We start from the raw sequence: 25,505 nt of genomic DNA on the forward strand, positions 1-25,505 counted from the left end.
GAAGGTGCCTTCCTGGCGGGGGCAGCTGGGTATTTTGTGGAGTCTGAAAGCCATGGGGCCATTCATAGGAGGTCAGTGAGATAAAAACTGTGTCACTGTCCCACTGTTTATTTCAAAAGTAAACGATGAAAAATGCTCATGAAAGAGCGCCTTACAGATTGTCAAGGCACCCATCTGTTTATTTTGGTTTCACCGTTTCTGCCCCTCCTCTTCCCATGCACTGAAAATATGAGCTGGAACCTTTGCACTGGATTATTGCAGAGGGGGTGGCCAGGAAAATACGCGCAGCTTTCACCGAACATAATCCATCTAGAGACTTATGCAGTGACAGTGGGCTGGAAAAGGGAAAGTACAAAACAGAAATCTTTAAACTAGAAGTGATAGATGGTTACAGTTACCTGCATGCAGACAATAGATGCTCTGAAACACCTTTGATGTAATATCCAGGATTCAGAATATTAAAGGATTAATAATTTTAAAAATGACATATGTACTATCCTGCTCTTAGAGACTTATAAAAAGAGGACTGTAAAAATGGCATTTTTCTGTAATACCCAGGTAGGAAGGTCGCTACTTACTTAGACAACTATTTTTTCCCTCGTCTGTTAGTCTTTGACAGTAACTTTATTATTTTTTTCTGTTAAATCAGTGAGTGGGATGACTACAATTAAGGCATCCTCCTTAAGTTTCTGAGTTATATTCAGAAGATGTGAGGACTCTCCTATGAGCAGCGAAATACAAAATGATCTCTAGCAGCTGGATGAATAGGTTGAACACGATTGGATAACTGGTGGGTAGAATCAGATACAGAGATGGGAAGTAGCTGGCAAAGCTCCCGAGTGCATCTGTTTGTTTGACATATATTAGATGAGAAGGCTGATCACAGAGGACATTGAGCTGAACCAACAATGGAACAGCCGTATAAAAAAAAAATGGATGAAAGACTCTGGACCCTGGAGTGGTGTCTCTTACTGACTGGTGTCCATTCCAGCACCCTAATCTTCCAATCATCCTTACTATCCTCCCAAGACCAGACTGAGATCATTGCATAAAAGGGAGTAATGTGTCGCTAACCTCAGTATACAGCTTCTTACCTTTGGTAAGACTGGTCCCCTTCCCCTCAACCAGGCTGAGGGGCTCAGAGAAACCTCTACTTCTCCTTTGTAGATCTCTCGCCATGGCAATTCAACAGTTATGTGATCTGTGAAATGTCTGTCTTCCTACTAGGTCAGTGACTGCACCTGCCTGTCAAGATACGACTGTATCCTTATCGCATGGCACAGTGCCAGACACACATTAAGTGCCACTAACTGTCAACTACATGCAAGATTGAGTGGACTTACCCTAGTTAAGCTGAAGAATTTCAGGATATGCAATGTGCAAGAACACAGCTTGCTGCTCTCACATTTGGAAGGCGTTTAAAACGTCTGAGAAACAGTAATCCTCGAGCCCAATTGTGCAGACACTGTCAAGCAAAGATGGAGAAATTGCTCTGACATACACTTGAACTTTTCTTTTGCTTTGGCGCTCTGAGAAAGTACAAGAGTTGAAGGGTGCCATTTTCCATTATTACCTTCACAATATAAGAGTGGAAGAAGGCTGTCAAAGCCACTTGACCATTTTTCTTCTTTTTCCCATTGCTGTTAAGACCCTGGCCATTTATCTGTGTGGGCCTGTCACTAAGTAACACTGTTAGCAATGCTCGCTCTTGCCCCATGGCCTCAAACCGGTGATTCCACATAACTTTTCTTCCGCACCACATACCCAGATTCCCAAATACGCTGCCACTTCATGGAAGGAAATGGTAGGTGTCCCCCTACTAGTGATTATGTCTGATGTTGACAAAGAGCCTAGACTTACAGGGAAGGTGGCCCACAGTTCTTTGCAAATTGTGTAAGGAACCATAATCTCACATATAATCCAGCGGTAAATCTTGTTTGCTATACCTTAAAAAGAGATCAGTAATGTGACCACCTCCTACACTTCTAAGTATCCTGGTCTAAGCTGCCAACATATTTCAATTGGATCATGGCAACAGCCTCCCAACTGGTGTTCTTGTATCTATTGTTGCCCCCTACTTCTAGTCGGTTCTCAACAAATTAGACTAAAAGATATATTAGGAACAAAAGTCAGAGTATGTCTCTTCCCTATCCTCTATCCTCCAATGGCTTCTCCTTGTACTCTGAATGAAAGCCAAAGTCTTTTCAAAGGCCCTTCATGGCCCTTCTCTTACCTCTCCCCTATCAGTTGCCTACTCCAGCCATGCTGGTCCACCTCCTGTACCTCCAACATACTGAGTATTTTCCCATGCTGGACATTTTGTTCTCATTGATCCTTATGCTTGGAAAACCCTTTCCCAGAGAGCCATACCTTGTTCCCTAATTGCTGTCACCTTGTTGGCAAGCCCTTTCTTACTACCTGTGTACATTCACACCCTCACCTGCCCCAGGATTCCCTATACTCTTTTTCCTGAGGTTTTTCTTCTCCAAGGCACTTACCACAACGTGCTGACTTGTTTGTTCATCTCCGCCTACTAGAATAAACTCCCAGTTAGGTTGGGATTTTGATATTCTGTCACTGTTGCATTCACCACTTTGAGCAGTGCCTAGTACAGAGTCCTACTGAATATTTATCAGGTTAATGTATAAAGGATTAGGGGCACCTGAGTGGCTCAATCAGTTAAGCGTCTGGCTTCGGCTCAGGTCATGATCTCATGGTTTGTGGGTTTGAGTCGCATGTTGGGCTCTGTGCTGACAGCTCAGAGCCTGGAGCTTGCTTCAGATTCTGTCTCCCTCTTGCCCCACCCCTCCCCTGCTCATGCTCTGTCTCTGTCTCAAAAATAAACAAACATTAAAAAATATATATAAAGGATTAAAGGCCAACAGCTGACTCATGTCAAAGAGAGAAAAGGGAAAAAGTACAAATAAATATCTTTAGGAAAAGCAAGGGGGATATTCTACCCCTTGGATGGGGTATATAAAATAAATAAAAAGAGGGTAGAGATAGAAGACAACAGAATCTACCTATGTCCATATCTCCAACTGTTTCTTCAAAATTGACAGGGCATAACAAGAAAACAAATAGAAAAGATAAAAACTGCATTCTCAGCATAACTTAAGAACACAGAATGCCTAGATACAAGTGTGGTCTAACAAGAAAACACCTGAAGGTACGTGTGATGTGAAGTGAGAGTCTTTGCCGTGAAGCACTTCTGGGAAAGCAGAAAGGCACACAGGAGGGAAGTGCGCTATGGAAACCAGGCATCAAAGGGGAAAGGAAATTTAAGGGGAAATCTAGGGCCTGCAAGATAAAGAGTTACTCAGAAATCAGAGGACACAAATCTCTGGCTATACTCCCTCCCCCCAAACCATGAAAGAATCCAGACTTTGCTACACTGATGGAGGAAGGCGCTAGACCAGCCATCTTGAAAAGCAGCCCAATATGACATAAAATGAACAGCAAGCAATGAATAAGCAAAAACAGAGTTTTTACAAATAATCGTAATAAGATCCTTGTTACATTTTCACTGGATGGAACTGGAAGGTATTATGCTGAGTGAAATATGTCAGTCAGAGAAAGACAGATGCCATATGTTTTCACTCATATGTGGGACTTGAGAAACTTAACAGAAGACCATAGGGGAAGGTAAAGGGAAAAAATAGTTACAAACAGAGAGGAAGGGAGGCAAACCATAAGAGACTCTTAAATACAGAGAACAAACTGATGGTGGATGGGGGGTGAGGGAGAGAGGAAAGTGGGTGACGGGCACTAAAGAGGGCACTTGTTGGGATGAGCACTGGGTGTTGTATATAAGCATTGAACCATGGGAATCTACCCCAAAAACCAAGAGCACACTTTATATACAGTATGTCAGCCAAGTTGACAATAAATTATATTTTTTAAAAAATGGCCTCCAAGAAAACAAACACGAAGCAGAAGAAAACTATGAAAGAATACTAAAAGCTGTATTAAATATACAAAAAAATAGCATTTGGAGATATGAAAGGAAAAATTTTGAATGAGAAATACATGCACTAAGAAAATGAATGGACAAAGAACCGGAAATAATAAAAAGACAGTGAATTTGAAAATGGAAGTAAAGATCATTATCTCAGAAATGAAGATTAAATTACAAAGTGCTCAAGATAAGATAAATTCAAGTGAAAATTTAATAAGAAATATTGCAAAAAGTAGAAAAACCGAGAAAAGGAAAATGAGAAAAGAAAAGAAGTAAAGTGGGTCATGGAGAAAATATTGAAACAAAAAACAGATAATGAAGAATTAAGACTCACAGTATGAGACTCCTTGAAGAGGAAAAACAGAACAATAAAATAGGTCTAATACTTAAACATTATAGTGTAATAAAACTTTCCAGAGAATTGAATCTTCATATTGAAAGGGCCAAGTGGGCTCTGGGAAAACTAACCCAGATTTAGCAATTCCAAGATGTATCCTATTAAACCTGTTAGAATTTAGAGATTTTTAAAAAAAAATCAAGACCTGTAGGTAAAAAGATGACCCAATTACAATGGCAGAAGTATAAGTAAATGAATATTCAAAACAAAGCAACAATGGAATAGCATTTAAAAATAAACAAACAAAACATCTTAATAAAAAATATATGAGACAAGGATTTTCTACAAAATTGAAATCAAGGCTATAGGAAAAGTTGGAAAGACACAGGACATGAATCTTTCTTTAGGAAGAGCCTAGACTATGAAGTTTCCTGGACTAAGCAATGACTGGAAAACCTTCAGCAGAAGGACTGATGTGAGCATTTATAAAGAGAATTTATAGATCTAAGCCAAAAACAGCTGTGAGAATGAAGGCAGATGCTATACATCACAACAAAGAGAAACAATGCAACTAAAAGCTGGTAGGAGGTGGAAGAGACAATAAGGAAACTAAAATAAGCTCATTGGTTTTCAGGTAGAAAATAGGTGGGAGTTAAGGATCTAATTTTAAATTGGCAAACCAGGGGCACCTGGTCAGTTAAGTTTCTGATTTTTGTCATGATATCTCACAGTCCATGAGTTTGAGCCCCATGTGGGGCTCTGTGCTGACAGCTCAGAGCCTGGAGCCTGCTTCGGATTCTGTGTCTCCCTCTCTCTCTCTCTGACTCTCCCCAACTCATGCTGTGTCTCTCAAAATGAATAAACGTTAAAAAAATTTTTAATTGGCAAATCAGATGGTCAAAGTTTAACTAAGAAAACAAGGGACTATGGACATTCAGAAGGTATAAGTACAAAAGTAACAGCTAGAACAAAAATAGAATGTTTCTGAGTTCTATGCTTTTAAATTAAAGAACTGACAACATGAATGGACTTTGAGGGATTAGGCTAAGTGAAATAAGTCAGACAGAAAAAGACAAATATTGTATGATTTCACTTATATGTGGAATCTATAGCACAAATCAAAACAGAAACAGACTCAGAGATACAGGAAGCAAAATGGTGGTTACCAGAGGGTGAAGGGGTTGGGTGTGGGCAAAATAGGTGAAGGGGATTAAGAGATACAAACTTCTGGGGCGCCTGCGTGGCCCAATTGGCTAAACTTCTGACTTTGGCTCAGGTCATGATCTCATGGTTTGTGAGTTCAAGCCCTGTGTTGGGCTCTGTGCTGACAGCTCAGAGCCTGGAGCCTGATTCTGATTCTGTGTCTTCCTCTCTCTGCCCCTCCCTTGCTCATACTCTGTCTGTCTCTCTCAAAAATAAACATTAAAAATTTTAAAAAAAAGAGGTACAAAATTCCACTTATAAAATAAGTAGGTCATGGGGATGCAATGAATATCGTGTGGAATATAGTCATTAATATTATAATAAGTTTGTATGATTATAGATGGCAACTAAACTTATTGTGGAGGTCATAAATAAAAGGGCAAAGATACACGTGTTTAGAAAAAGAAACACAGAATACATAACATAATATATGCAATTATAAAACATTATGATGGAAATGAGATCTAACATATCAACTATATCAGTAAGTGTAATGGACTAAATTTACCAATTAAAAGCAAAAAGATCTTCAATTTCGCTCACAATGTAAGGCCCAGTTATATGCTACCTCCATCAAATATATTAAAAACTGATTCAGAGAAACAAAAGACAAATGAATGGATAAAGGTATTTTAGGAAAGTGGAAACAGTAAGAAATCAGTAGTAGCAACCCTAATATTTAACAAATAAGAACTCAAGCCTAAAAGTGTTAAACACACCCTTTCATTGCTGAAAGCTAAATTTACAATGAGGATGTAATACTTATGAATATCCATGCTCCAAATAACACAGCAATAAAATTTATGTCCAAGATTTACCACTCTTAATTCAAGACATATTAAGTGGACAAACAAAACAAAACATAATCAATTAGGTAGGTCTTATGGTTATATATTGAACCTTATATTTTAATAAAATAAGTGAACATATTGTATCAGGGACTTTTGAACCATTCATAAAAACTGGTCACAAAGAAATGTCAGTAGGTTCCATGGATTAAAAATATTATGAACAGAACTCTATGATCACGAGGCAGTAAAAGTAGTAATTATTAGCCAATGAAATAAAAATAGAAATCCTTAACAAAACTAAAAACAAAAGGGTCATCCACCTGAAAAATTTTAAAAGCCTCTTGGGTGCCTGGGTGGCTCAGTCAGTTGGGCATTTGACTTTAGTTCAGGTCATGATCTCACAATTTGTGGGTTTGTTGGGCTTTGTGCTGACAGCTCTGAGCCTGGAGCCTGCTTCGGATTCTGTGTCTCCCTCTCTCTTTGCCCCTCCCCCACTCATGCTCTGCTTCTTTCTGTCTCAATAACAAATAAATATTAAAAAAAATTTTTAGTTAAAAAAATAAAAAGCCTCCTATGTGACAACTCTTGGATAACAGTAAAACCATAAAGTGAAATTAAAAGGTTTTTTTTTTTAAATCACTAAAACCAAAATACAAAAACACTAACACATAGGATACACTTAAAGCAGTTTTTGGAGAAAAAGTCATAGCAGAAAATGCTTTCATAAGTAATAAATAAAAGGATGTAAGTAAATGACTCAAATACTTAGCTTAAAAACCAAATTAGCAAACAACAACAAAGTAGACCAAAAGAAAGCACTAAGAAGAAAATAATGACAGAAGCAGAAATTAATGAAATACAGAATAGGAAACCAGTAGACTTAATTGAAAAAAGTTAACAAAACAGCAAACCACTAGCTAACTTAACAATTAAAAACGAGGGAATGCACAAAAAAATAAGGAATGACAAAAAGTGAATGGAAAAAAGAATTAAAAGTCATTAGAGGGCTTGTTTGCAGGCCTCTATACAAATAAATTTGAAATCTTATGTTAAATTGATTTTTCTAAAGAAACATAGATTACCAAAATTAAGCCTATCAGAGAGAGAAAAGATTTAATGGACCAAATTTCCAGAGGCTATAGACAACTATTATTTTTTCAAATGTTTATTTATTCTTGAGAGAGAGTGAGTGAGGAAGGGACAGAGAGAGGGAGACAGAGGATCCCAAAGGCTCTGCACTGTAGGTGCAAAACCTGTCATGAGGCTGGAACTCATGAACCATGAGTTTATGACCTGAGCTGAAATCATGAGTTGGATGCTTAACGAACTTGAGCCACCCAGGTGCCCCTACAGAGACAATCATTACACACAAAACAAGCATCAGGCCCATGAGCTTCTACCAAACCCTCAAAAATTGGACAGTTCCAGTGCTTTGTAAACTGCTCTCAAGCATGAAGATTATGGCAGGCAGAATATTGCCTCTCTTCCCTCCAAAGATGTCTGTATCTAAATCCCTAGTACCTATGACTATGTCATATATATGGCAAAGAGGAATTAACATTGTAAGTAGAAATAAAGTTGCTAATCGACTGGCCTTGAAGTAGGGAGATTATCCTGGATTATCCAGAAGGGCCAATGTAATTACAAGAGTGTAATATGTAATATGTGGAAGAGGGAGATAGGATAGTCAGCAACAGGGAGATGTAATAAAAGTAAAACTAGATCCCTGCTGGCTTTGGAAATGGAAGGAAGCCATGAACCAAGGAACAAGAATGGTCTTGAGAAGCAGGCGAAGGCAACAAAATGCATTTTCCCTGAGGGCCTCCAGAAATGAATGCAGCCTGCCAATATCTCAGTGTTAGTTCAATGAGACTCACTTTGGACTTCTGACCTTCAGAACTGTTAGATAATAAATTTGTACTGCTTTAAGCCACTAAGTTTGAAATGATTACGACAGTAAATAGAAATCCAGTACAAAATACTAATATAAAAAAAGAAAACTTCCTTATTCTTTTAATAAATTGAGTATAAGTTTATTTAATAAATAACCCAATTTTGATACCTAAACCTGATGAAGACTCTCCCAAAAAAGCAGAAGAAAAAGAAAGCAGCAGACCATTGTCACCCATGAATATTGATACAAAATGATTAGCTAAACTATTAGCAAACAGAATCTAATACCCTATAAAGAAAATAACATACGATGACTAATTGGGATTTATTCTAGTAATTGAATGTTGTTTCAATATTAATAAATCAATATTGATAGATCTAAGGAAAAAATGATTATCTCCATTGATGCTCAAATTCAATACCCATTCCAAGTAGCAGCACTCAAGAAAATAGGAATTGAAGGACATTTTCTTACTGCATTAAAACACCTTAACATGATAAAAAATATTAGTCCTAAAGCCACTATTTTACTTAAATGTGAATGTGCTAGATAATTTCTATACAAACCAGGAACAAGGCAAAAATATGTACCTCCCCTACTATTCAACACTGTACTAATGGTATTAGCCAGTGCAATTAGAGAAAATAAAATAATCAGAGGCAAAGATTTGGTAAAGCAGTAAAACTGTCTCTATCTTTACATGATACAACAGTATACCTGGAAAACTCTAGAACATCAATGGTCAATGATAAAATGGATTCAAACAGTAAAAGAATTCAGTAAGGTAGCAAGATATAAAATTAATAGACAAGTGCATATAGCTTTCTTATACACAAACACTATCTAGAGAAAATATGAAAGAGAAACAAAGAAGATTAGATATACAGGAACATTAGCAACTAAGAAGATTAAATACACAGGAATAATGTTATCAAATAATATGTAAAACTTATATGAGGGAAAACTTAAATTTACTCTGGGGAGACATAAAAATAGACAAATGGAGAGAACTGCACGTGATTGAAAGGGTGTTTAGCATCATAAGGATGTCAACTCTCAGTTAGTTAATTGATGCAATCAGATTAAAAATACTAAGAAGCCTTTGTTTTATGGAGTTGAACACACTCGTATAAAGATTATTTGGCAAAACAAACATGCAAGAATACCCAGAAAAATACTAAAAATAAAGCAAATCTGCTCTGTGGGACTAGATGTGTCAGACATTAAAACATACTACAAAGCTGCTATAAGTAAACAGTGTGGCACTGCCATATACATAGACCATAAATCATAGACCAGTGGAATGGAACAGAAATCTCAGAAACAAACCTAAGGATGTACAGAAATTTAGTGTATGATAAAGATGGCATCTCAAACCATTGGGAAAAAGATAGACCTTTAATAAAGGAGGCTGGATAACCATTTTGAAAAAGACACAAATAGATCTATACCTCATGTCATACTGAAGAATAAACTTCAAATGTATCAAGGGTCTAAATTTAAAAGAAAAGCCAACCATACAAGTTCTGGGGGGAAAAAGTGGATTTCCCTACAACGGTAGTGTGGGAGAGACTTTCTAACCATGACTAAACACACAGAGGCAATAAAATAAGTTTGCATGAATTTTTTTTATAAGTTTGAATGGTAAAGACTACCATAGGCATAGTCAAAAAAACAACTAACAAACTAGGAGAAAACATTTGTGCATGTGTCACAGATAAAGGGCTAATATCCCTAGTATGTAAATAAAAAACACTTTAAAAATGCAAAACCAAAGGCCAAAATTCCAAAAGAAAACCAGGAAGTCAATGATTTATAAAGGGTAAAAAATAGGGGTGCCTGGGTGGCTCAGTCGGTTAAGCATCTGACCTCGGCTCAGGTCATGATATCATGCTTCATGGGTTCAAGCTGTGCTGACAGCCCGGAGCCTGGATCCTACTTCAGATTCTGTGTCTTCCTCTCTCTCTGCCCCTCCCCCACTCATGCTCTGTTTCTGTCTCAATAACAAATAAACATTTAAAGAAAATTTAAAAAATAAAGAGTAAAAAATAGTCCTTAAACATATGCAAATTGTTCAAGTTTTCATAATTAGAGAAATGTAAATTAACACAACATTGAGATACTATTTCTCACCTACTAGGTTGGTTCAAATGAAAAATATCACGTTATATGTGGCTGGCAAAGCTTTGGGAAGTACTCTCCTATGGTGCTGGTGGAAATGCAAACATACACATATTTTATTTATTTAAAAAAATTTTAATGTTTAGTTTTGAGAGAGAGAGAGAGAGACAGAGCATGAGTAGGGAGGGCCAGAGAGAGGGAGACACAGAGTCCAGAGCAGGTTCCAGGCTCTAAGATGTCAGCACTGAACCTGAGTGGGGCTTGAACCCATGAACTGTGACATCATGACCTGAGCTGAAGTAAGAGGCTTAACCAACTAAGCCACTCAGGCTCCTATATTATATAGGAGAAATTGGTAAAACCTAACAAAACTGGATATGTTCTTACTTTTTGACCTAGAAATTGTGCATTTGGGATTTTACTTTCAAGATACATTTCTAACAACAGTGTTCATCATAGCATTGTTCATAGTTGAAAAATATTAAAAAAAAACAAGCTAAATGCCCATATAGAGGAGAGTAATTTCATAAATTATGGTACATTCTCAGGATGGAGTTCTATACAGTTTTTTAAATAAGAGGAATGAAGATTTATATAAATTTATTTAGAATGAGTTCTAGAATACATTGCTAAATGAAGAAAAAAAAGAACAAGGAGCAAAAGAATATCTATACTGGTAGTATGTTATCTTCCAGGTATGAAACAACAAAAGGAAACAGACCTGTACCTGTTCTTTTGTAACAAGAAGAACTGGACCAAAAACTAACCTCACCCCTTCCAGGGCATTGATGGGAATGAAGTAGAAGGAATGAAGCAAAGGAATGGGATAGAAGAACCAAAGGGAGGAGTGCCTGGGCGTCCAGCTTTGGCTCAGGACATGATCTCACAGTTCATGGGTATGTTCAAGAATGTTCATTTCATTCTTAATAGTGAAAAACGAAAACGATCATTTCATTAAGTCCTGGATATCTCAATCATGGGATAGTCATAGTGGAATGCCATACGACAGAGAAAACAGATGAGTAAGATAACGTGAATCAACTCAAAAACATAAGTGGTGTATAGGAAGATATATACAGTAAGATATTTATATGATCAAACACATGCAAAAAAGCAGTGTTACATATTTTTTATGTTATAAATGTTTATGTGATAAGAATATAAAAACAGTTTTGGAGTTGTAGTAGCCAGCCATCAAGATGTCCCCTAGTGATTCCCCCTTCTGGTGCTCACAGCATCCTGGAGTCCTGTCCCATACTGGATTAGGGCTGGTCTCTGTCATCAACATATATGGCAGAAATGATGGTACGTCACCTCCCAATTAGGATGTAAACAACTGTGGCTTCCGTAGTTAGCATCCCATTCTCAATTTCTCTCTGGCTTGCTCCCGGTGGGGAAAAGCAAGCTGTCATGTTTTGAGCAGTCTTAGGGAAAGGCCCACGTGGTGAGGACTGAAGTCTCCAGCCAGCAAAGGGCTGAGGTCTGCCAACACGTGAGTGAGCATGGAGGAGGATTCTTGGCCCCAGTCAGACTGCGAGAAGTTTCAGACGAGCTTGGCAGCAACCTTGTGAGACAGTCGGAGTCTCTCTAGCAGCTAAGTCTCTCCTGGACACCCGACCCTCAGGAACTGTGCGAGGTAATAAATGTCTGTTGTCTTACGTCACTATGTCTTGTGGTAATTTGTTATGCAACAATAGCTCACACAGAGTAGGTTTCTTCTTGACAGGGAAGGTCATCAGGTCATAAAGAGGTACAAAGAAGTCTTTACTTTTAGCTGAAATATTTTTTATTTTTTATTTATTTTAATGTTTATTTATTTTTGAGAGACTGAGAGACAGAGACAGAGTGTGAGCAGGGGAGGGGCAGAGAGAGAGGGAGACACAGAATCCGAAGCAGGCTCCAGGCTCTGAGCTGTCAGCACGGAGCCTGACTTGGGGCTGGAACTCACGGACCATGAGATCATGACCTGAGCCGAAGTTAGACGCTTAACTGACTGAGCCACCCAGGTGCCCCTGAAATATTTTATTTTTAAAATAAAATCTCAAAAGCAAATATGGCAAGATGTTAATGTTTATTAAACTTAGAGAGCTAGCAAGTCATGGTCATTATGAAATTGTACTTTCCGAACGTCTGGAGTATTTCACATGCAGAAGTGGTCTCACAGCAGGGGCAGCAAGATGGCCCACCCCTGCTGTGGGTGATCGTTCTGGTCTCTTGTAACTCAAGATGCCAAATCTTTTCTGAAAGCTACTTTTTTAAAGTTTACTTATTTTGAGAGAGAGAGAAAACAGGGAGGGGCAGAGAGAGACAGAATCCCAAGTAGGTTCCACACTGTCAGGATGGAGCCCAACACAGAGCTGGATCCCACGAACCATGAGATCCCGACCTGAGCTGAAATCAAGAGTCAGACTCTCAACCAACTGAGTCACCCAGGCACCTCTGAAAGCTTTTATGAGTCACTTAGACCTTGCAGGATTAAAATATAGAAGCTCAGAAACTAATATTTTGGGATGGGTTGTGGTATGTAATTTGGGTTTCTGTTAGGATGAATGAGAAACAGTACTTAATTGAAAATTTTTATTTAAAAAATTGTGATGCTCATAAACTTTCTTTTTAAAAGCCCTCATATTTAAGTAATAAATACATCAAGAACAGGTTGTCAAAATGATTTAAATGTGAAAAGCTTATATAGGTTTTGGTGAAATTATTTAATTAAGAAGCAAATCAAAATGCTTAAGCCATAGCTACTTAACATGATTATAAAGTGCTGATTATTCAAATGAAATTAATTAGTCACAAATTCCCCAAGAACATTAAATTCCTCCCCAGGGGCAGAACACTGGCAATTTTACTCTCTCATTAAATCTGTGCTCGGTTATTTTCTTTTCCCGGAAATATGGAAAGGAAATCAAATGTTTACTAGTCAGTTTATAAAGAACAGAAATGCTTTCATTCCACAACCAATAAAATAATGGTGAACAGTAAGAAAAGTTTCTTGAAGCTTAGTAACTATATGTAAAATTTAATAAAAAGGAAAAAAGAAGAAAAAGAACCTGTCATTATTGATATTGTCTCCAGTGACCCCCTCCATCCCCACTTGCCTGTTCCAGGAGAATGGGCTTTCAGGAAGGCAGAAGGAAACCTGGATTTTCTGTTTATTAGGAGTTCAGTTTAAAATACAGTTTGAGCATACCTGCTTTGGGGGGAAGCCCTGCTATTTTCCTTGCCTGTTCTGTTTTGTTGTGAAGGCAAGTCCTCAGGGGAAGAGGAGAAAGCACATCTTTCCTCTACCCAATCTTTTCCTTTTGTTCCTTTGATTCGTAATCTAGGTTTGCCCTGTAGAAGCTGTTCCGGAAGGCTGAGAGGACATGGGGCTGGCACAGGGGTTAGCACAGAACTGGATCAATGTCCAGTTAGGTGGCCTCCGTGTGGGGAAAATAAGCCATGAAAGCCTCCTGTGGCTGTTAAGGGCAATGTTAACCTGGTATCTCTGTGGAGAGAAATGAAGATTGAATCTGTTAAAAAATTTTTTTTCAATATTTATTTATTTTGAGAGAGAGAGAGAGAGTGAGTGGGGAAGGGGAGAAAGAGAGGGAGACACAGAATCTGAATCAGGCTCCAGACTCTGAGCTGTCAGCACAGAGCCTGATGCGGGGCTGGAACTCAGGAGCTGTGAGATCATAACCTGGGCGGAAGTTGCTGGTGCAACCAACTAAGCCGCCCAGGTGCCCTTGAAGCTTGAATCTTAAATCAAGGAGACTTCTCTGTATTTTGTCGATCCCATTACCCCAGAGAGCCGCTTAAAGATTCTGAATAGGGAAAGAGATGCAAGGCTGGAGTTTTAGGTAGCTTCCTCTGTGAAGCAATCAAGACTTGAGACAGTGAGTACACTAGATAAAGGACAGCCCGGGTGTCCTTATGATAAATACATATGTAAGAATATATATTTATGAGAAAAAAATTGGAGAAGAATACAGCAAGGAGGGTGCATTAGTCCATGTTCTCCAAGAGGAAAAGAACTAGTATATACATATACATGGTTATATATGTATGTAATGTCTAATAGATACATATAATGTAACACAGTAAAAAAAAAAGCTGTTTTATGTGCATAAAGGGATTCATTATGAGGAGCCGGTTAATGCCAATCTGGAGGCGGAAAGGTCCCGTGATCAGCTGTCTGCTAGCTGGAGACCTGGGAGAGCCAATGATGTGGTTCCCATTTGAGTCTGGAGGTTGAGGACCAGGATGGCCAATGTCTCCACTGAGTCCCACTGAGTCCCTGGACAGGAAAACGCCAGTGTCCCAGCTTGAAGGCCCATAGGCAGAAGGACTCCTCTCTTACTCAGCCTTTTTGAGTGAAAAGCTGTTTTGAATCCACTGATTGCACAAGGCCCACCTACATCAGAAAGGACATTCTGCCTTGCATGGTTGACGCTTTCAAATGCTAACCTCGTCCGGAAACATTCTCACACATATGCCAGAATATTGTTTGAGCAAATATCTGGGCACTCCGCAGCCTAGTCAGGTCGACACATAATGTGAGCCATTCCCGAGGGCTGCGGTTTCCCAGTGTCACGGACTGTAGTGCCAAAATGAAACAGAATAAACAAGGTTAGGAGAAGGGTGGCAGCAAACCGATGGGCACCATCTGCAATCTGCTTGGTCGATGCTCCCAGCAACAGGTGGAAACCACACGCAGGAAAGTGGATGTAGGAACCGGGATGCTCAGGGATGGGGTCTGGGGAACCTTTAGCACACACATGCAGTAACCCGGACAGGATCATCCAGGGATGGAAAGAGGACCCAGTTTAAAAAGAGAAAGAGAAGAAATGGCAGAAAACCAGGAAAATCAGAAGAGTGTTGTATCAAAGCTAAGGAAGTAGAGTTTCCACAATTAAGGAGCGACCACAATGGTTAGCAAAGTGATTCAAGTTAGGGGTTGAAAAATGTCCTTCAGGGGCACCTGGGTGGCTCAGTCGGTTGAGCGTCTGGCTTTGGCCCAGGTCATGATCTCACAGTTCGTGGGTTTGAGCCCGCATCAGGCTCTGTGCTGACAGCTAGCTAAGAACCTGAAGCCTGTCTTCAAATTCTGTGTCTCCCTCTCTCTCTCTGACCCTCCCCTGCTCCTGCTGTCTCTCTCTCTCTCTCTCTCTCTCTCTCTCTCTGTCTCTCAAAAATAAAGAAAACATTAAAAATAAAAGAAAAATATCCTTCAGCACTGGCCACTAGGTCCTCATTAGGGACCCCCTTGGTGAAAGCAGGGCCCATAGGGAGGCGGGAACAGAAACTGACAGTGGTGGAAGGCAGGTGAGGGGGTAGGGTGTGGAGTACACGGGCTGTATTTGAGGGAGGGAGCATGTTTGGAGCACGAGAGCAGTTGGGAAGGAAGGAGAAGCTAAAGAAATAAGTGAGTGGGGGTGATGAATGCAGCAGTGCCCCAAAGCAGTAGCTGTGGACTCTGACCAAGAGCGCAGGCATGCATGTGGGGCCAAGGGGGAGAGGAATTTAATTAGAGGCAAAGGGGGGTGCCCATGCTCTGAGAACGGTGAGGAACACACAGTGTTCACAGCGATGTATATCATTTTGTAGGGGAGCAAGGGTGTGAGAAACCGGGGAAGAACATGCTTCATAGTCTTATCCTTCATGATGAAGTAGAAAGCAATGTTTTCTGCTGAGAGAGAGGTGGGGCTTTCATTTAAAAGTGTGGGTGGAGGACATGCATCTAATTCCCTTCCCTTCCCTCTCTCCTAAAGTCCAGGCTTAAGGTTTTAAGTATTTATTGGAAGGAAATACAGAGAAGTGAAAAAGCAGTATCACAGAGGACTGGCATATGTGGAAGACTAAACAGCCCTAAACGGCTCAGTAACAGAAATTATTCAAGAGGTGGCCTGGCCATCTTATCATCCCTTGGTAACAGGTGTTTCTTGCTTCCTACCGCATATGGCAACTGGGCCATATGCACGATTCAGCATTTTCCTACATTTTCTATTTGTTTTTCTGCAACTGCTGCCCACTAGTCTCTATATTCATTTCTCTCTCTCATGCTTTATAGTTACTCATGAATTGTACTGCTTCTTGGCTTTTGCTTACGGCTTTCTCTTTTGTAACTTCTGATTCTACTACCATCTGCTGACTTGATTATTACATCTCAAAAAGGGAGAAAGGTTGTTTTAATAATTAATCTGGTAAAGAAAATGTATGAGAACAGCCATGAAAATTAATTAAAAAATAATCATATGAAGAGAAAATGCTTGAAATCTCTCTTTATAGCTATGTACATACATATCTATGTGTGTGTGTGTGTGTGTGTGTGTGTGTGTGTGTGTGTGTGTGGTGTCTTGGCCCAGATGTAGATGTCAATCAATGGAATAAAAGGCCAGAAACAGAGCCATGTGCGTTTTAGAACTCAATAATACAAGTGCTAATTCAAATCCATGTAAATGATTGAGTAATTCAATCACTGGTGTTGAATCAATAGGCTACTTATATGGGAAAAAAAAAAAGTAAATCCTCTACCTCAAATCACGTACCAAAATAAATTATACAAGGGTTTAAAATCTAAACATTAGAATTAAAACTACCAAGGTATCAGAGGCAAATATGGAACAGTATCATTATAACTTGGGGAAGGAGGTCTTCCTAAGTATAAAATCAGACTCATAAGACATAAAAGGAATAGTCTTAGATTTGACTACATAAAAAACACAATCTTACATATATTAAAAGATAGCATAACTAAGTAAAGAGAATCTAAAGATTGAAGAAAATAATTGTAACACATGAGACAGGTAAAATGCTAATATCTCTAAAAGGGGAAAAAGAGGAACAGAGGGTGCAGACATGGCCTATATCCTTTGAATAATAGAAAAGAGTATAAGATCTGAAATTTTATACCCATGCCTATTCTGCCAATGGACCATATGTACCTCTAAATTACTAAGCGTGCTATTTCCTGGGGAGAGGGTGTAGTTAACACATGACATTTTAGCCTTCATCTTGACTCTTGTTGACAAAGGGCCATCCTATGGCCCTCCATTCAGTCCATGAAAGAAAAAAAGGCCAGATTTCAGATTCCAGAACAGATTAGTATCTGCTCTGATTAGATATTAAGTCTTCTCAGTGTATTGAACAGTAATCACATCACATGATCTGCTTTCCTAGAACCCTTTCAGAGATATTCTTTTTTTTTTTTTTTATTAATAGTTTATTGCCAAGTTGGTTTCCATATTCTTAAGGTCTCAACCACAGTCATACGTCCTCCAAACCCAAGGACCACATCCTTATTTCTTCTTTATTGCCCCGGCCCCGTTTTATGGAGTTCCTCATTCACAGTTCATACATGCTGACTGCTGGCTTATAAACACAACCATTTCCAGACACAATGTTCCTTCTTTCACCCCAGACCTTCTTTCTGAGACTACTTGTCTTTTGGAAGTTCCTTTATTGAGAGTCAGTAGGTGGGTAAATCTTTCAGTGTTTATCTACAAATGTCCTTATTTCCCCCACATTTTTGAAAGATAGTTTTACTGGGAGTACTAGAGCAGGCTGGCGGGTGATCTTCCCCAGCACTTTCCATCCCACTGCCCTCTGCTCTCCATCACTTCTAAGAAGTTAACTCTCAGTCCGTGTTACTCTCTTAGTAGATACCCCTTTCCCCCCATGATTGCTATAAAAATCTTCTGTTTTTTGTGTTTAGCAATTATACCACACACTATTTAGTGAGTGAATTTCTTTTCATTTACTTTGATTCTTTTTTTCCCTCAGTCTGAGGATTCGTGTCACTTATTAATTCTGAAAAATTCTTGGTCATTATTATTTTCAATAATGCCTCTCCCAATTCTCTCTATTCCTTCTTTGTGGAATTCTCATTACATATGTTGACCTATTTCATTCTCTTCTCCGTGGCTCTTAACCTCTTTGACATTCTCCATTTCTTTGTCCTATTGGGCTAAATCCTGTGTAATTTCTTCAAATCTGCAGTTCATGAATTATCTATTCCATGGTTGAACTGCTCTATTAAGTTTTAGGTTTTAATTATTATGTTTCCAAGTTTGATAATTTCTACTGGATCCTTTGATAGTTTTTGACAGTTCCTGAATCACAGTTTGGATTTCATCTCTTCTAAAACCACGTAATACACATACTTTTTTTTTTTTTAACACTGTTGATGATAACTTTACTATTGGAGTCTTCTGGCTGAGGATCTGCTGTTTTGTTGTTTCTGCTGACTCTATCATGAAGCTTGGTGTGTATGTATTTTATGATTTTTAAAACCATTGTGTGCTTCTGTTTCTGGAACTCTATCTGCGAGAAATCCTTGAGGCCTGGTTTAAGAACATATTCCTCTTGGGAGATTTTGCTTTTATTCAGACCCCAGCTCATTTCAAATTCAAATTCTTGGTTTACAGTTTTTAAGATTACGCAAATAATATAATGAGAAACAGGCGGGCTGGCCAGTGGTCACAGATGATCAGGGAAAATTAAAAATATTTCTTCATACCGGCATGATCTTTAAATTTAATTTTAAAATCATACAAAAAAATCAAACACAGAGAGACGTATGGGAAGTAATGCAAGAGGTACAACAGACATATAATACCAAGACCAAATCAATGGCTTTTGTTTTAGTTGTTCCACTTTTCTAATTCCCAACTGTTTCGTAATTCTCTTTCTTTGTTGGAAAGACATATCAATTTGTATTAACAAAATATAACAATTACCTTCAAAGTGATTGAAAACAAGACTGAATATAATGATTTCACTCTAATACATGATAACCAAAACTAGTTGAATTTGAGAGTAGGATTAGGAGTTGGAATCAGGGCTGGAAGGAAACGGTAAGCACCCTGGATAGTTGATGAGAGGAGCTGGAGGAGATGATGAAAACAAAAGAGCTGATAAGCAACAGCCCTGTGAGCTCCACTCTGCTGCAGGCTTACAACCATGGACATCCATGTTGCAGTGTCCCTGGATGACGGGGGTCCTGTGTGGTGAGTCTGGCAGAAGGACAAAGAGCCAGGGAACTCACAGGTAAGGTCATGCTTCTCAGATTTAAGGGGCATCTAAATCCTAGTATGTGTTAAAATGCAGGTTCTGATTCAGTGGGTCCAGGTTAGGACCTGAGATGACACAGTGTTGAAAGTTCCTGGGCACTGTCAAAGCTGCTAGTTTGGGATCTACTCTTTCAGTAGCCAGGTGGGCACAAGTGGGTCTCTACGCTGAAGAAAAGATATAGGAGGAGTGAGAGATGAGCCCTGGACAAGGTGAGGGGGCTTGTCAGAGTGTGATCCTGGCTTCGAGCTCATGCTGTAGAGCAGTCCTGGATTAAGACAGAATCTAGGACATACTTCCTGGAGTGGGTGGCTGAAAGGTAAAGGTACCTGGAGTTAAGAAGGTGCGGAAATCAGAGGTTTCGTTGTTAGTTCTTGGTTGGGCTATCAGTCTAGAGAAACTCCAGTAATTACAAGAGGAACTGGGATGGAGAAGAGAGGAAACTGCTTAAAGGTCTTTAGTTAATGGGACTGGATGGGATGGTCGTGAGAGCATTTGAGAAGCTGACACTGGTAAGGGGAAGCAGAGAGCAGACATAATCTCAAAATAGGATGAACTTTGAGGGCTGTGTGGAAGCATGATGAAGAGCTGGTGTGTGCACAGTTGGGAGTGTCAGTTAAGGAAAGGAAGGAAGCACCATCTCTGGAAAAGGTTGACAAGTAGGAGAGTTTGTTTAAAATGGAATGACATCATTAGGGGGAAGAGGCAAGTGTTAACAGTGAAGGGAAGAGTCTGCAGGAGGTGCTCGGGTACCTTGTCCACTCCCAGGTGCTGGGAGAGCTCATGCCTATGACCCTGATTAGAGGAGAAAGGCCATTGGCTGGGAGAAGCTTCATGGGAGGTTAATACTCCTACCCCTAGAAGTAGCCAGTAACCCAGCTCTCTACCTCTATACAGGATGACTCTGTGGGGTGATTTATGTTCTAGAGGCTCTTTGTGAATGAGACCATGACTAGACGTCACTGAGACCACACTCCTGTTCAGCTGCTTCCTTCTCCTTGCCCTGCCCCTCCCTCTTCCTGAAGATCACTCTCTCCACAAATCACGTGTGCCTGAGTATCCGTCTCAGCTCTGCTTTGGGGAAACTGACATTAGCCAGGTAGCCCAGAAGTAGTCCTGGGACGCGGACTCCAAGGATAGATTCTGGAGTTGCATCATCCGCTAGCCCTGGCAATGGTGGACTAGAAGAGTAGCAATGGTCACTGGAATGTTACAGCATGTGTGGTGACCTGGGATATGGTACTTGTGGAAAGGAATACAAAGGCTTGTGCACTGTCTCTGTCCTTTATGCAGTATGAAGAGAAATAGGAATTTTAAGGACTACGTAACTGGGTGGCCACTGCTGAGCAGCACAGATGCTTTCAAGAGAAAATGACATATCAAGGCACTCAGACATCAACCACAGTGTGAAAGCTAGAAGGTCTCCTTGGCAGAACATAAAGAGTATAAAGAATCCATTGACCAGGCTCAGAACCTAATCTAAGCATAGTAGGCATGTTGTTTAAGAGAAGAAAGATTCTCAGCTCTGGCAAGCCTTCTACACCATAGCCATGTCTCTGAGTGGGAGAGAGTTGGATCCTGAGACTCAGGATGCAGATATTTGGGTAGGAGTACTTGAAAATATGAATGTTCCCATTTCCCAAATCCAATGGCCTGCATGTGCCTTATTGGACTACACTTGTCTTCTTCAGGATCTACCTTATCTCCCCTGTTATCAACAAGACCAGTCACTAGGGTCAAATCTTGGCATGACCCAATCAGAAAGTGCTAGACCTGCTAAGGGAAGAGAGAGGTCCAAAGGCAGAGGACCTGAAGGAGCTGGCTAACCTTTCATGGCAGGAAAGGGGGAACTTGCCTGAAAATGGATGGTTATAATAGGCTACTGTCTCACAGGAGTTCTGAAAAAGTGCTGGCCCACAATAAATGAAGCAGGGATGTCAAAATTGCCATGGCAGACCATGGAGAAAGGGAGAGAAAGTAAGACAAGTGGGCATGCTAGAACCTTTTATAGATCGGAAGACCCACCCAGCTGACTATATTCCTCAGAAGGGCCTTAGACACACCTCTTGCTAAGGTGATGAGGGTTATATCAGTGTCACTGAGAAACTCAATAGAGGCCCGCCTCTGTAAACCAGGATTGATAGCAGCAGACGCTGTCATAAAACAGGACTTTCCAGTGTTGATGGGAATAAGAGGATCTCAGAATGCCTGAGGCCATGTAGCAGCACTTACCCATGGTCCAGATTGGGATGACAGTATGATGGGTGATCTGTGGGGACCTATGGAATGGAACATGGTTTCCCTAAAGGTAAGACAGATGGGCATCCAACAGAGGTATTGCTTAATATGTATAACAAATGAAATCTGGAATGGATGAGCACCTATGTCTTTGACTTGTTATTTTGTAAAAAGGGAAATATCCAGACTTTCTGAGGGATGTTGGACACGAGGCCATAGTAGACACTGATACCTACTGTCCAGGTGGTAAGTACCCCCTGTTAGATTCAGATCATATGGGAGTCAAGTAATTAATAGAACTGTGACCCAAGTTCAAATAAAAGTGAGTCCCCTGAGCCCATGGACCTCAGTGATTCTTTCCTTAATTCATATATGTATGATCTGAATGGAAGTACTCAGCAATTGACAGACCCCTCCCATTGGCTCCTCTGCATGCAGAGTACGTACTATTGAAGTAACGGTCCATAAGTTGTCTTACCCTTGGTGAGAGAGTAAATTACACACATTATTGTACTCTGGAAGGAATGGCAGGTAAGTGCCACCTCAAAGACTTAACAAATGCAAGGCTAGTGTTCCTTATTGTATTTCCCCATTTAATTTGCTAGACTGGCCCCTGGGGGTGGGAAAAAAACCAGATGGATCTTGGTGAAAGACACTGTCCCACCCCAGACCTAATCAAACAGGAGGCTGAATATGCCTGGTGTGGTAATATTTACTAGAGCAGATGAACACAGACTCTGGTATGTGGCATGTGACTATTACGCTGGTAAAGGCGGTCTTCATGCCAATCAAAGAGAAGGATCTGAACCGATTAACCCCATACAGGATGACTACTACTCAGTGAAACCTTGCCCCAGGGCCATGTTCATTTTTCTGCTCCCTGTCACAGTAAGGTCTGAAAGGACTTAGGCCATTCGAACATCTGCAGAATTGGCCACTAAATTGATGAAATATTGTTAAGCCAACTGGATGAGCAAAAAGTGGCAAACACAGTGAAGATCTTGGGAAGACACACATGTTCCAGAAGGAAGTGATAAACTCTTCAAAGACACAGGGGGCCAACACATAGATAATGTTTCTAGGGGCCCAGTGGTGTGTGGCAATGCAGAACGTGTATTCCAAGGTGAAGGACAAATTGTCATACCTTGTGTTTCCTAACACCAGGAAAGAAATAAACCCTTGGTAGGCTGCTTTGCATTTTGGAGGCAGCATATTCCTCACTTGGGAATATTGCTGTGGCCCATTTAGCAGGTGGCATTCAATGAGTTCTGGAGTTGGTCTTAGCTATGGTCCCAGCAGCTCTGCTATTTTCCTGTCTTGCTTCCCTTATTCTCTTAGGGGTTTTATTGGCACCCAATTCTCCAATAATTCATGTGCTCCCAGATCCCTGTCTCAGAATGCTTGTAAAGAACTCAACCTAACACAAACTCATAGAAGGAATGAGGTAGTCACGGGTAAGGGGGGAGGGCTGGGTTTTATTTGATGGCCAAGGATTACAGAGACAAGACCAACCATGGTTATACATGATTGGCCTCAAGTAGCCTGACTGGGTGTAGGTCCTGAACTGAGTGAGGACCGCCCAGTGAGGACTGCCTCACAGTGGTGAACAAAGATCAAAACCTCATTCCATTTCTTAGGCACTGGCTCATCATCTCCCCTCAAGTGTTTGGTCTTGGGAACTGCAGACATGCAGTACACATATCTGGAGAAAATATTTCTGAACAGAGCTGTTACAATTCTTCCAGTCCCAGCGGACTTGGATTTCTCACGGTAGAAATCCAAGCTGATGGTATAGCCATGCGATGAATCCTTCCTGAATTTAATTTCATTTAAAAAGTATATCTGTGCCAAGAACTGTGGAAGTCACAACCTTAATTCCTAATATTATATTTTTAAATGTATGTTACAAATCATATGGCACTTTGTAATAGTTATTTTCATGTCATTAATTTATTCGACAAATATTGGTGAATGCTTTCTCTACATCGAGCACTATTCTAGGCTAAGCTAATAGTGACTCTGGGATTTTCTTCCACACAGCATTTTCCTACACAGATTTAAAGGCCAGAGAATTGGGGCACCTGGGTGGTTCAGTTGGTTGAGTGTCTGACTCTTGATTTCAGCTCAGGTCATGATCCCAGGGTCACAGGATAGAGTCTGACAGAGCTGCACACTGGGCTTCCTGTTGAGCAGGGGGCCTGCTTAAGATTCTCTCTCTTTCTCCCTCTGCCCTTCTCTCTTTCTCTCTCTCTAAAACAAACAAACAAAATGCCAGAGAACTGAAACATATACACCAGGAATTATTAGATATTGATTATATGTTCTCTGCATTTGTGTTTTTGAGTGTTTGGGGAAGTTGGTTTTCTTCTTGGGATTATATGCTTCTCTTGATAATGCAAACCATGTGATTATTCTTTTAAAAAGTCTTTCATCATATCTGGCAGTGTTCTGTCCCTGGTGGGTGACTGAAATATTAACCGCAACTGAGTATAAACACATAAAAATACAAGTTCATGAGTCCACATGCCATTGTTATTAGTTTTACAGAGTTTGTAGAAACAAGACCCTAAAACTGTCTCCGTGTAGCTGGGTGTCATTTACTTCCTTTCACATCTGACAGCATGAGAGACAGACAAAGACTTTTTTCTTCTCTTCTCAGCTTTCTGCAGGGCACCAATTTTAAAAAGATCTGAAAGACACCATATTTTGAAAGCACGACATGACAATGTTTCCCCTACATAATGAATATATTAATGAATTCTGACAAAAAGACTTATGTTCCTGTCTTCTTAAAACAGTCACTTAAGCAAAACAAGTAGCATCCCTGAAGGGTTTGTTAAGTTGTCGTATGGCATAGCCTAGTGGACTGGTGATAGATATGGGTTTTACGCATCCTGATTCATAATCCTGGCGCTGCCATGCATAAATGCTATGGATTTTCTTAATAAAGGAGAAACTTGGCTGGAACTCGTATAGGTACATTTAGAGCGAGGACATCCCCCTTCTCAACTGTCCCTGCCACCTCCCCCCCCCCGCCCGCTTTGTTTTCCTCACCTGGGTTAACAGCACCACAAATCACTCCCTATCCAGACCAAGAACCGAAGAGACCTCTCTGATTGCTCTCTTCCCCTTCACTGCTTCTCCGAAATCTAATCCACCCACACTGTGTGCTCCACCTTCAAAATATATCCAAGTTTACCTTTCACCACCTCCTTCACTGTCATCCTGGTCCAAGCCATCAGACCTTGTTTGTACCTGGGTTCTGTTCACTGTCTCTAACCTGACCTTCTTGCCTCCACTCCGGTCTCTCCACCACCCATTCTCCACAAAGCAGCTCGGGTGGGGTGTCTTTCAAACACATAAATGAGGTCATACACTATCCAGGTTCAAAGCTCCCATAGCACTGACCACAGATAGATGATCTGAGTCCTGCTTAGTGCTTGAGCTTCACTTCCTTCTATTTGCCCTCTTATTCCTGGCATCCCAGCCACACTTTCTTGCAGTTTCTCAGATACCTCAAACCCATGACCGTCTCAGGACCTGTGCATTTCACTCTTCCTCTGGCTGGAATATTCTTTTCGCCGAATTTCCACAAGGCCGGCTCCTTCATAGCATTTAAGTCACCTCTTCCCTGATTACCCCGAAGCAACCCACCCTACCCCCAGATTTATTAAGCCATTACCCTGGCTTTACTCTCTTTGTAGCATTCATAATTATATCAAATTATGTTATACTGTACATGTGTTTAAAAAAATTTTTTTAATGTTTAATTTATTATTGAGACAGAGAGAAACAGAGCATGAGTGGGGGAGGGTCTGAGAGAGAGGGAGACATAGAATCCAAAGCAGGCTCCAGGCTCTGAGCTGTCAGCACAGAGCCCGCGAACTCACAAACCATGAGATCGCGACC

At 40.3% G+C, this 25,505-nt stretch overlaps 1 protein-coding gene and 1 long non-coding RNA gene across 5 annotated transcripts in view; both read right to left on the reverse strand.

Moving 5' to 3' along the window:
* MTUS2 (microtubule associated scaffold protein 2) overlaps positions 1-25,505 on the reverse strand; it is a 537,267-nt gene that overhangs the window by 71,132 nt on the left and 440,630 nt on the right. The window lies entirely within an intron of this gene.
* Positions 142-6,651, reverse strand: LOC115289611. The gene is made up of 3 exons (XR_003907716.1): positions 6,610-6,651; positions 1,344-1,465; positions 142-335 (listed from the first exon to the last, which is right to left on the reverse strand). It is a non-coding gene; the product is annotated as an uncharacterized LOC115289611 (long non-coding RNA).

Source organism: Suricata suricatta, chromosome 4 (assembly GCF_006229205.1).
Source record: "Suricata suricatta isolate VVHF042 chromosome 4, meerkat_22Aug2017_6uvM2_HiC, whole genome shotgun sequence".
NCBI lineage: Eukaryota > Metazoa > Chordata > Mammalia > Carnivora > Herpestidae > Suricata > Suricata suricatta.